The sequence below is a fragment of the Cervus canadensis genome, chromosome 29 (genome assembly GCF_019320065.1).
Source record: "Cervus canadensis isolate Bull #8, Minnesota chromosome 29, ASM1932006v1, whole genome shotgun sequence".
Lineage (NCBI taxonomy): Eukaryota > Metazoa > Chordata > Mammalia > Artiodactyla > Cervidae > Cervus > Cervus canadensis.
This window is the reverse complement of record NC_057414.1, coordinates 13,404,539-13,417,805: the sequence shown is the minus strand read 5'-3', so window position 1 is coordinate 13,417,805 and position 13,267 is coordinate 13,404,539.

The window sequence follows — 13,267 nt, the reverse complement described above, 5'->3', positions numbered from 1 at the left end:
GAAATAAGAGACAAGACTTGAGTTCATCATCAATAAAGATATATTGCATTGAGGCATCTGGTCCCTACAAAGCCAGTAACAGATGCTAAAAATCAGATGAAAAGAAAGAAAAAATCTCAGGAGGTTCCCAGGCATAGGTTCAGTGCTCAAACATGTGCATTTTGATGCTAGAGAGTTTGCTTTCCCTTTAGAGAATTCCCAGGCAAAACCAGGTCTGTGTCTTTTTACATAATACAGTTTGTAAGTCTGCCACATGCTTAATTATTCCATTGTTGACCAATATAGTGCAGCAACTGAGAAGGAAAATGTGTCTCTATGCAACACAGTTTCAAGCTCACTGTTGGTGTTCAATGACTGTTAATATTCAATTCAGTTCAGTTCAGTCACTCAGTCGTGTCCGACTCTTTGCGACCCCTTGAATCGCGGCACGCCAGGCCTCCCTGTCCATCACCAACTCCCGGAGCTTACTCAAACTCATGTTAATATTAGATACCTAAAATAGAGCAACTCCTATGGTAAGGAGAGAAAGCATTTAACACAAGTTAGCCATTCTCTCTACTTGTTAACACACAGACAGAGAATTGCTACTAAAATGAGTTAGAATGCTACTAAAATGTTTAGAATTGCTACTAAAACACCTTGCATGTTCTCTGTGAAGAGTGAGCACCCTTTAAAACCTTGGGTGGGGTACTTGGCACAGAATTTCACTGAAAATGTTAAGGAACCTGATTTCATTCAGCTCATCACTCACCTTAAAAACAAAGCTACCCAGAACTCTCTTAGTTGCTGTCAGGGCAAGCCTAGTAATTGATCTTCCAATGAACATGTGTGTAAGAATGGAGAACCACATTACTTTCCATTGTGATTATTTTTAACCAGTAAATGAGAGGGTGAAACAGATCCAGGGTGAACAGAAGGCAGTGCTGACTCCATCAGCCTTTCTCCTAGGGCTGTGCCTGTGGCAGCCTTCCTGTGGCCTTGGTGGGCAACCACTGGGGACCCCCTTGCAGCACATTTACCCCACTTGGCATCCAGGTCTTTCACTGCAGAATGGGAACAGGACAGGCATGGAATGATCAGTAGTATAGCTAAGATCTTTCTGTGTGAGCTCCAGAAATAGGAAAGTCAGTAGATGCAGTAACTTCTAGAATGGCAAAAACTCTCAGCTAATCTGTGGCAGAAATTTGACAAAACATGATAAGATATTTACATATCTCAGGTGTGTGTTAGGAATTAAGAAGCTGCCTTCTTGTTGATTGCCCAAATCTAGACTATTCAGAGAACTTCCAAAGGTAACTGAACACTGTTATAGGAGAAGATGTGGCATTTATTCTTTCAGGCCTATGTTCACAAAATTTCTAAAATTCCCATTACACCCCAGGAACTTGATATATAGACATGGTTCTATCCTCTCATAAAGGAATTCACAAAAAATAATAAACAAAAAAATGAATAAGCGAAAGACATAGTCTCTACCCTCAAAGAATTTACAATCTAAGAGAGAAAACAAGTGGAAAAATATGAAACAGAGAGAACAGTTAAGTCATATGGGTGATTAAAATGCAAACAGAATTTTTCTTAAACATTTTTGGGTACAAAGATCTCTTTAAGTTTCCAATAAAACACAAAGATAATTGTATTTACCGAAAAATAGAACATGAGCACTCACTCATAAAAATCTGAATACAACTCCAGGGACACAAACACACTGGTGTCACCAAAATTAGGAGCTCATGTAACAGGCGTCCGAATCTCTGCAACCCCACGGACTAAACAGTCCCTGGGATTCTCCAGGCCAGAATACCGGAGTGGGCAGACTTTCCCTTCTCCAGGGATTTCCCAACCCAGGGATCGAACCCATGCCTTCCACATTGCAGGGGGGTACTTTACCAGCTGAGCTACCAGGCAATCCCAATAGGTGTCCATGTAAGCCTATTTCATATAAAATACTTTCGCCAAGGTAGGCTGTGTGGATGAATTAAGACTTGACGAAAGGGAAGGTGAGAGAATAAAAAGTGAGATAGCTTTTGTAATTTTGGTGAAATTCTAGAGGAGTTTTACATTTCTAAAACAAGAAGATTTGTTGAGGGGAGACTTAGGAGACAGGGATTCTGGCTGGGTCAACTTGCTTGAACAAAAGCAGAGGGTTGGGCAGTAAGCTTAGTGTGTGGGTACTAATTCACCAGCCTGGGATGGAGATTCAAAATTGGAAGCATTGAGATGCAAGGTGAGATGGATAATGAGATATGAATTTGGGGGTCATTGTTGGTCTTTGTACAGGCACTCATTACAGAGTTAAAAAAAAAAAAAAACCAAAGAAATATTTGAGCTGATTGAGTCCAACCTCTAGACATCCCCAAACCTTGGCAAGTGGTCATTTAGTTTGTGCTTGAACATATTAGTGGGTGAATCACAATGGGATATGCAAACTATTCCATTGTTAAATGGCTCTAATTGATAAAAATTGCTTCCTCATATCAAGATTAATTTTAAAAAACTTCTGCCTTCCCATCCCATGTATATCATCATGATTTTGGTTCTCTGGAAACATAAAACAAAGCTTATCATTTTTTGGCTTGATAGTCCTACAGCTGCTTTTACATATTCCACTTAAGTAGTCTCCTTAAAGACTAAGCATCGTCAGGCTTCAGTCTTTTCTGGTGAGTATGATATTTAAAATTGGTTTGGAAAGCCTGTGTAAGACATGTTAGATCAGGAATAAAACTACCTTTGGGGAGACTAGTTGGAATACTGTCACCATGATAGCGGTCAGAGAAAAGTGGAAAGGAAATGAAGAATAAAGCTTTAGATGGAAGGATTGATAACTAGAGGACAAATGGCCATTGGAGATAAAGAAAAGATGTGATTTAAAGATATCCTATAGCTCTGGCCTGGGATAATGGAAGAATGATTTTTTTGTAACCATCAATTTTCAAGAGGAAGGTTCGGCATTTTTTTTCTTAGCAAGAGGTATCTTGGTATAGTGGTTAAGAGCATGAATTCTTAGTGGCAGAGTGATGGGAGATTCAAATTCTGGATTGAACACTTACGTTATATGACACTGGGCAAATTATTTGGCATATGAGTATCTTGATTTTATCACCTATAAAACATAATATTATGATAAATATTACATATAATGATATATAAATATCATATATCATATATATATGTTGCTGCTTGACTGGCAGAAACAGAGAAGCAGCCCTAAACAACAACAATCTATTAATACTTTTATGGGTTTAATTGGAGGGAGTTGAAGTCCAAACTGAGAACTTCAAAACTGTCTGGGGAGGGGATATTCAGGACATTGTCAAGTCATCCTGTTAGAGTAGGAGGAAATACTACAGATGGAAATGAGGTTGCAACACCTGAAACAGCAGAGTCATTTCCAAGGTCAGAAGCAGCACAGGTCAGACTGGAAATACAGGTAGTTTGTTGCTTTTTCAAGATACGTGGCAGAAACAGGTCAGGTTTGAAGCAGAATTTCTGTAGCCCAGGAAAGTAGGCCTTACATTTTAAATACCTGTCTCCCCATGCTCTGTTTATCTTTGTCTGCCTTGGATTATGGGTTGATCCTCATATACACAGATTACATATTTCTTCAAGATGAGGAGGTTAAGAAGATCACCCCACTGAGGATGTCAAACTCCAGGCAATGGGCAAACACAGAAGCAGAGATGTTTTATGAGCAGTTAGAACTCAGTTGGAGATGTAGCTGGTGGCAAGGGAGGCCAGTTTATAGGTGCTGGTGGGTGTTTAGAGCTGGCTGAGCTCACTATGCATTAATGCATTCAGGTGTCCGTATCTCTCAGAAATTCTCTCTTTGTTTTGGTGTAGCCCATCCTGAAATAATCCTTTCCGATCTTTAGGAATTATAAGATAGTTTGCAATCTAAGTTGATGAAGGACATGCAATACAAGGGACAGAGCAATCCAGATAGTTTTAATCAGGGGCAAGTCAATCACCTTTCTGAGCTTGTTTCATCATCTGTAAAGTGAGAATAATAACAACACCTACTTCATGGAGTTATTTTAAGGAACACACAAGGTAGCATTTACACAGTTTCCTTGCATAGCAGCTGGTGCTTGGAGCCCCCAAATAAATGTTAGTTTAAGTGGATGGTGACTATCATCAATTACTTATTGAAACCCATACTGTGAAAATATATACGGTGTAAGCTATGATGGAGAAGCTATTTGGTGGGTCTAATTTGCTTATTTTTTAGTATTTTTATTTAGTCTATCTAATTCTCACCTCTGTGTTTCTGGAAACCAGGCAAATGTAACCAGAAGTGATTTTTTTTTTTTTAATTTTAACTGCCTTGGCTCCAAAGGCTTGGTTTTAAAAAATCATTCCATATGTTTATTCACCTTGAGAAGCCCAGTTTGCTGTACCTAATTTCCTTGTTTACTCTTTCCATACTAATGTTGCTGAGCATGTGAAAATATCATTCTTTATCATTCCAAGTAGGTCTTGGGTTTAATTATGGATTATGAGAAATGAGCTGAGTGTTTGAACATTTTGGAGCCTGGTGAGACTGATTTGTTCGGGATGGTTAAAGGCATTTCATTCCTTTGGAAAAAAATAAGCCTGGTGTTGCTCACTTGTGCTACATGAAAGATGAAGTGTGGCTGAAGTCAAATGATGGGACCCAGACCTCTCTCAGTCACCCTGATTCATTAGGACCTGTGTCAACTTCCCCCAAGACGTACACATGTGCTCAGATGCTCAGAGGATGCAGAGGACACATGTGACCTCCTGGGGGGAGAAGTTAGCTTGGAGCATTGCCCTTTGAGCTGGGAAAGGAGTGATGAGGCTGCGTGCATCGCTGAGCAGCAATTTTCTTACGCTTCTTTCCTGTGCATCCCAGGGGCTGTGCCTGGAAGCCACATCTCCCCTATGGGGAGAGTAGACACTGTAGAGAAATCGCACTTGGCAGATAATTTAAAATACATCGGTTTAAATTAATACCTAGTATCCATCCTGAAAGAGATCAAACTAGTAAACCCTAAAGGAAATCAACACTGAATATTCATGTGAAGGACTGATGCTAAAGCTGCAAGTGCAACAATTTGGCCAACTGATGCCAAGAGCCAAATCACTGGAATAGACGCTGATGTTAAGGAAGATGAGGGCAGAAGAAGAAGGGGCTTGCAGAGGAGGAGATGGTTAGATAGTGTCACTAACTCAATCGACCTGAATTTAAGCAAACTCCAGGAGACAGTGAAGGACAGAGGAACCTGGCGACTGCAGTCCATGGAGTCATAAAGAGTCGGACACAGCTTGGCAATTAAACAACTCCTTTCTGAATGAGGAAGACTAAGACAACAGGACGTATGGAGGCATTTAAAGAAAACCACATTTATGAATTCATTGTAGGAATTCTAAATGTATAAAATAAGAGGCCTTTTAAAGGGACAAATAGTATTTCTAATGAGAGCAAGTGAAAACTGAAACTCACGCATTCATTTATTCAATTTTTAAGGCAACACATATCCCTTGAACTCTTATCCTCGTAGGCACTACAAAGCCACGGAAGACGACAAACGAGACACAGGAGAGTCTTTGCCAGGAGTCAAAGGCTCGCATGCTGGTGTGGGTGCCAGGACAGAGGGCAAGCAATGGAATCTAGGCTGAAGGATGCTATGACTGAGGGGAGCCTGGGGGCCCTAGTGAACGGTGGGGGAAGGAAAGGTAAATAATTCCAAGGAATCGTTCAAAGGGTCTTCCATGAGAAAGTGGTAGAGGAGCCGGGACTGGAAAGAGGAAGATGGGGTAGCCAGCTGATGGAGGGTGAGGAAGGACTTCTGGGGGCTTGGAAAAGCCTTGTGCAAAGACTCAGTGCCGTCAGAACCATGGAACTGAAGGCCACCACAATGCATCTATCTCCAAGGGTGTGATGCGGAAACTACAAGAGACGCTGTTGGAGGAGGCAGCAGCTAGGTGAAGTTCCTCTCAGTAAAGTCTTTGGGGAAAGATGGCTTTTATTAATGGTGCAAGCAACCATCAGAAACTTCCTCCAAACCAGCAAAACCAAGTACACAGCATTTAGGGATCATGCGACTTTTGTTACAATCGACAGTAAATCCAGCTCATGTCAAATCCCACAGTCCTTTTTCTCTGTTAGTAATATGTGTGCTACTCACTCAAGATCAAGCCTTCATCTCCTCATTTTATTTCCATTCATTCATCAGCAGCCCAGTTTCCCAACAATAATGGCTGGGGGAAAATACAGAAGCTTGGTAAGTTCAGGGATGGGATGGTCCTTGTGCAATGGAAGGATGGTCTTGATTAGAAGCTAAAGTTGACATCTGTGTGCCTGCTTTTGGCTCTGACTTTGAGACATTTGGTCACCCAGGCAATTCCGCACAAATAGGAACACAGTGCTCAAGACTGAGGCACAGAGTGCGCTTTCTTTCTGCTTCACTGCAGACTCACAGCATTGCTTCTATGTCTGTGATATGCTTTAGAGTGTTTGTGAAAAATGTCAGGTCCATGGTCTCTGGGGATTGCTCAGGGAAATACTGTGAAATCCATAATTGACATAAAAAGGACGTTGACAGATAACTCTGCTGCATGCACATAGAGGTAATTGACTGTTTTGCTGGTATCTCCAGCACTACCTGAGGTAATGTTCAACAGTTGGCCTTACTTGTTTTGACTGGTCATGAACTTGAGATGGGTGTGCTGGAGCCTGGGTAGGTCAGAGAGGCCTAAAAAGGATAGATATGATTCCCCCAAATAGGAAGCCTGTGGGCCCTCAGGCTATAAAAATTTCTGAAATGTTTTTGTGTATTGATTTTCACTTTTGATTAAGCTCCATAGTACTCAAAATCCACCAGCTTTGATGTATTTAATGTGAAATGTCATGAGGTTGGCTTCTTAATTTAAATGGTTCAATTTAAATATATGCAGCCAAGCCTCATTATTCACGGATTCTGTATTTGAAAATTTGCCTACTAGATAATTTATTGGTAACCCTCAGATCAATACTCACAGTGCTTTCATGGTCATTCAAAACCAAGCAGAGGGTGATGAAAAATTTCAGTTGCCTGACATGCGTGCTCCCAGCTGAGGTCAGACAAGGCATGTCTGCTTTCTTTTTTCATTTCTCATACTGTAAACAAGTGTTCCTTTTGCAATTGTGTTAGTAGTACTTTGTTATATTTTTTGTCCTCTTTGTTGGTGATTTCCCTACTTAAAATGGCCCCAAGCATAATACTGGCATGCTGTCTAGGGTTCTGAATGCAAGAAGGCTGTGATACACTTTATGGAAAAACGCTTGCATTGATAAACTTCCTTCAGGCATGAGCTATAGTGCTGCTGGTGTGAGTTCATTGCTACTGAATTAGCAAGAATATTTTTTACTATTTTGGAGGGGACATGCTGTGAGGCTTGTGGGATCTTAGTTCCCTGACCAGGGATCAAACTGGTGCCCACAGAAATGAAGGCATCTCTTAACTACTGGATGCCAGGAAATCTCTTAACAGGAATATTAAATAAGATGTCCTTAAACAGAAATACACAGGAAACAAGCATATGTATTGATTGGTTGATCAAAAATATGGTGACCAGAGACTCTCAGATACTGAATCTTGTGTTTTCCCTTGGAGCAATGGTTCAGTATTTACTATTTCAGCATTTGAGGTGACTTTCTGGAACATAATCATCTTGAGTAACGTGAATCAACTGTTGTTGTTGTTCAATTGCTAAATTGTGTCCGACTCTTTACGGCCCCATGGACTGTAGCACGCCAGGCTTCTCTGCCCTTCACTGTCTCCCAGAGTTTGCTCAGATTCATGACCACTGAGTCTGTGATGCCATCTGATCACCTCATCTCTTGCCACCCTCTTCTTCTTTTCAACTGTACATGAACATGTATGTAATGTGTATACATACACACATATATATACACATACATAGGTATATACACACACACCCATATACAAACACATAAAACAAAAGCTAGTGAGCATAAATGTAATGTTAGCAGCTGGTGGATTTGGATACCAGATATATGGCTGTTTATTGTATTATACTTACCAAAATGTTTTTAAATTTGAAAACCAGCCACCTGCCTCTCTGGGCCTTAATTTCCTCAAATAAGGGAAACTACTTTGCCTTAAGAACCTCTTCCAGCTCTGCTATTCTGTCATTTTAAATTAACCCCAGACAGGAGCCATTTGATTTAGATATTTAGTAGAGATTTAGTCTTAGAATCCAGTCCAGTGCTAGTTATATGATACTTAAGTATAAAGTTAAAAAAAGGAGAAAAAAAAAAGGCACCCAAGAAATGAAAGAGCAATGATAACTTTTTTTTTTTCATTTATTTTTATTAGTTGGAGGCTAATTACTTTACAGTATTGTAGTGGGTTTTGTCATACATTGATATGAATCAGCCATAGATTTACACGTATTCCCCATCCCGATCCCCCCTCCCACCTCCCTCTCCACCCGATTCCTCTGGGTCTTCCCAGTGCACCAGGCCCAAGCACTTGTCTCATGCATCCAACCTAGGCTGGTGATCTGTTTCACCATAGATAATATACATGTTTCGATGCTGTTCTCTCGAAACATCCCACCCTCACCTTCTCCCACAGAGTCCAAAAGTCTGTTCTGTACATCTGTGTCTCTTTTTCTGTTTTGCATATAGGGTTATCGTTGAGCAATGATAACTTGATTGACTAATATCCCAGGGAAGGAGTTCCTCTATGCAAAGTGAAAGTGAAAGTCGCTCAGTCACGTCTGACTCTTTGTGACCCCATGGACTATGTAGCATGTCAGGCTCCTCTGTTCATGGAATTCTCCAGGCCAGAATGCTGGAGTGGGTAGCCATTTCCTTCTCCAGGGTATCTTTCCAACCCAGATATCAAACCCAGATCTCCCTCATTGCAGGCTGATTCTTTACCAGCAGAGTCACCAAGAAAGCCAAAGAATACTGGAGTGTGTAGCCTATCCCTTCTTAGGGGATCTTCCCAACCCAGGAGTTGAACTGGGGTCTCCTGCATTGCAGGCTGATTTTTACCAGCTAAACTACCAGGGAAGTCCTATATAAACTTAGTCATATTGAACAAAGACTTTCAAATAATATGGGAAGTATCTAGTGATGACGGAAACTTGTCATTTTAACAGTTTTTATTTGTTTCCATTTTTTATTAAATTAAAAAGGACTTATCATAGACAAGATTACTTATTTGGAAAAATGTGCTATGTATCCATAGCCTTTTCTTTAAATGTCCTCTAAGCACATTGCATAATAGAAAGAACATGGGATTTGGATTAAGTCAAACCCTACTTCAAAATTTTTTGTTTCTCCAAATAGACTACTTGTATGATCTTAGCAGAATTGTGTACCTTCTCTGAACCCCAGTTTCTTTGTCTATAAAAATGGTGACATTATTTTTCCTGTAAGGAGAAGATTAATGCATGAAATAATCTTGTGAAAGCATGAAAGCATCTGGCAACAAGAGGGGTTCAAAAATGCTAGTTCCATTTTTTCTAGCCCACAAATGACCATTATTTTCTAGGAAGACTTATAATGTATTAGTTAAGAACACAGTCTTTGGGACTATGATACCAGAGTTTAAAGCCCTGATCCACCATTTACAAGCTGGGTGCTTAGAACAAGTTATTTAACCTCTTGTCTCTCAGTTTTTTTGGTCTGTAAAATAGGGATGATAATAGCACCTACCTCATAGAGCTACTGTATGATTTGAAATATTAATATCTATATAAGTTACTTAGGACAGAATGGGAAGCCTTATTAGGGTATGCTATTATTGATATTTCTAAGAACTGTGAGAAGTCCTATGTAAGCTAATAAAAGTAGAGTAATAGAGACTCTTGAGTTGCATAAGGACTTCACATGAAGGTAAATTTTAAGGTAAACCTGATCTTGTACTTTTAGACTGACCAGATAGAGGACTGATACTTAGTCATTGATTACTTTATTGCTTTGTACTTCACTACAGTTCAATGATTTTATTTTAAAACCTTCATCCTTGATTTAAAATCTTTGAATGCATCCTTAGTTGTTCCATGTTATATCTTCTTCTGGCAGGGTTGTTCAGATGCGTACTTTTTATTGATAATAATGGCTACTTTTGTTGAGCAGTTCCTAGGTGTCAGGTCAGGGATCTAGCCCTACTTGTTACCTAATGGATTAGCGTGTGTTTTGGATGCTGAGAAGACACAGACTCCTGGATCAAGCACAAAGGGCTTTTTACTGCTTGTGGTAAGCATCATGTGCATCAGCAAATGCAGTGGTTCTCCACGTCCTTTGCCAAGTCTCAAAGAGATGAAGCGCTAAGGGTCACGTGGATGCCGTGCGCATCATCAGATTTCATCGCAGCTGAGGAATATTACATTTGGGGACCTCATCATTTTGCAGCTAACAGTAAACAGTGTTCTCTTAGACCCAGGGGAAGACAGTTCTTCCTTCTTCAAAGTTGCTCCCTGCAAATACAACTCTAAGAAATGTTTGGGCAAAAACCATTTGGGCTTTGCATTCTTGGTACATCCAGCAAGAGGTGCAGGCGTTGGGACTCAAGGCAGATTGCCTCTCTCAACACCGGTTCTAGGAACAATGCCAAATGCTTTCATTGGGGCAATGCTTCCTGGTAGATCTCTATGTAGCTAATGTTCTATGTATGTCTTACTCCTTTTAACAGGGTTGCCTCTGGGTGATATTATAAGTTGGGTCTATTTTGTTTGTACCCCCTATCTTCCTGTGGAAACCTCTTTTCCTTGGGCAAACTCCCACATTCAAGACTCACATTTTAATGGCTCTAATCTGATCTTTGAATGCCCATTTTCTTGGCCTGCCCCTATGCCATGTTCAGTTCATTTCTTTTCCCTCTTTGTCCTGAAACAAAATTTACCCATTCTGTGGCCAATCTCTTAGAATTCTTCTCACTTGTAAAGGGTCACTGAGAAACAAATGGAAATTAAAATAGGTTCATGTATAGAAGGGTGGCTCATCAGAGAACACAAAATTTTAAAAGAGACCTTGTGAAGACATGCTTTAGCTGAAGAATCATCTGAATGGTGGGAATTTGGGATTTCAAGACTATATATACATCTCCATATGTTAGCTCTGTGCATGGTGAGCCCTGGATCTCAGGGATATATTTAGTTTGATTTTATATGAAGCATTGGTTTTTGTGTTCTCTGAAAAAGAAAAGGGATATTTTGAGGTATAGATTTAAATTCTATTTCCTTTTCATTCCCTATCGTCCGAGGGTTTATGAGATAAAGTTTTAGATCTTAGTGAAAGCTACAAGAGGTTGTGACTAAGTCCTTATAATATTAGGAGCTGCTCTCCTCCTAACAAGCAACCATTACCCAAACCATACTTTTTAATAGAGGCGCTGCCCAGGGAGTTCATGGCAACATATTAGAACGTGGAAAACGGAGCTTACTTAGGCCACAAAGCAGCGGTTCCATGACATAACGCTTCTATTGGCACCTGCATTTGGCATCTGTAATGTTTTCCTCACTGTGCTTTCAAGACCCAAGCGATTTAAAAAGAAGTGACTGTGTTCATAAAAATGGGAAACTATAAACCAACATAAATGTCAGTTTTTATGTTGATATTTACATTTATCCCATGGAGAGACTGAATTGTGTAGTAATGTGATTCAATATTTGGGGGTCACATATTTTGGTAACATTTACAGATCAATAAATTAGACACATTCCATCTTAAATGATCAGAAATAGCTTCATTTCCCAATGCTAGGGCAACTTAAATTTTCCAGCAGGGTACATTCCCTGCAGAATTGTTAATTGCACAAGTGCTATAATAGTATTACATTTTAACTACAACTGTGGTAGATTTTCAAGCATCTCAGAGGTTATAAACCAGTCATTAAAATTCATTCCTGTTGGCAATTGGGTCTGCAGAGTCTCTGCCAGAAGAGCACGCTTCTAATATTTATGTGATTTCCATTTTAACGCTGCCATTTGAATTGCTTGTAAGACTCCAGCCTCTGTGATGTGCTCCCTTTGCTATCCTGCCCCTACAATTCTCACCAGGAAAGGGTGAGATTCCCTACATTAAAAATGGGTGCTCGCCCCTCCCCCACCCCAGGCACCGTGACTTCTTCTAGTAAGCCCATGTGATTAAAGCATGCTGCTTACAGTGTTAGTTGCTTACAATTTTTATACTGCTGACATGAAAGAAACAGATAGGGGAAGATATAAGCTGTGTGTACTTCATCACAAGTGAACAGCAGGCAGAAATCTGGTACTATTTATTCCCAGGTCCTTAAAAAACAGTGGGCCAGGTGGTCACCAGGGAGCTGGCTTAAAGGAAATCAAGTTGTACTTACTGTGACATTGATTTGTTTCACTCTCTGGTCCATCTTGGTTTTCTTTCCTCAAGTGTGAATTAGCACTTCTATGTTGTCTAACAGTCATTTTTTCATTCATTTTCCCTTAGAATGGATGCTGCTGAGAGCAGGACCCATTCAGGGGTTGTCTTTTCCTCTTTGTCCTAAGCATCTAAGTTGGTGCCTAACAGTTAATAGATGCACCATGATGTGTAGCAGGTTAATGTTCTTATGGATTTGTTTTATTTCACTTCAACTTGAGAGTTTAGCTCTAGGCAAGACTTGACACTTTAATTTCAGTTTATTTTATTGGGTTGGACCCTGCTGAAATGAACATTTATGGATTACCTACTTGGCAATTACAAAAGATGGAAAATGTGACGTGGTTTCTGTCCTTTGAAAAATTCCAAATAATAGAGTGGAAGATAAGAAGACTAAGAGAAATAGGAGGTGCCACCTAAAAGTTATAAAAAAAAAAAACCCTAATGAATTGAAAAGAATCATACTGAACTTGTATGACATGGAATATTTGATATAAGGCTTTCAAAATGAAGTAGGATACAGTTAAATTCACACAGGATAACTTGGGAGAAAAGTTTTTTGATTAGGGGAGTGACATGACTTGTTAGGAAGCTTAATTTGGATGAAAAAAAGTTATGACAAACCTAGACAGCATATTAAAAAGCAGAGACATCACTCTGCCAACAAAAGTCCATATAGTCAAAGCTATGGTTTTTCTAGTAGTCATGTATAGATGTGAGAGTTGCACCATAAAGAAGGCTGAGCACTGAAGAACTGACGTTCTCAAACTGTGGTGCTGGAAAAGACTCTTGAGAATCCCTTGGACAGCAAAGAAATCAAACCAGCCAATCCTAAAGGAAATCAACCCTGAATATTCGTTGGAAGGACTGATGCTGAAGCTGAAGCTCCAA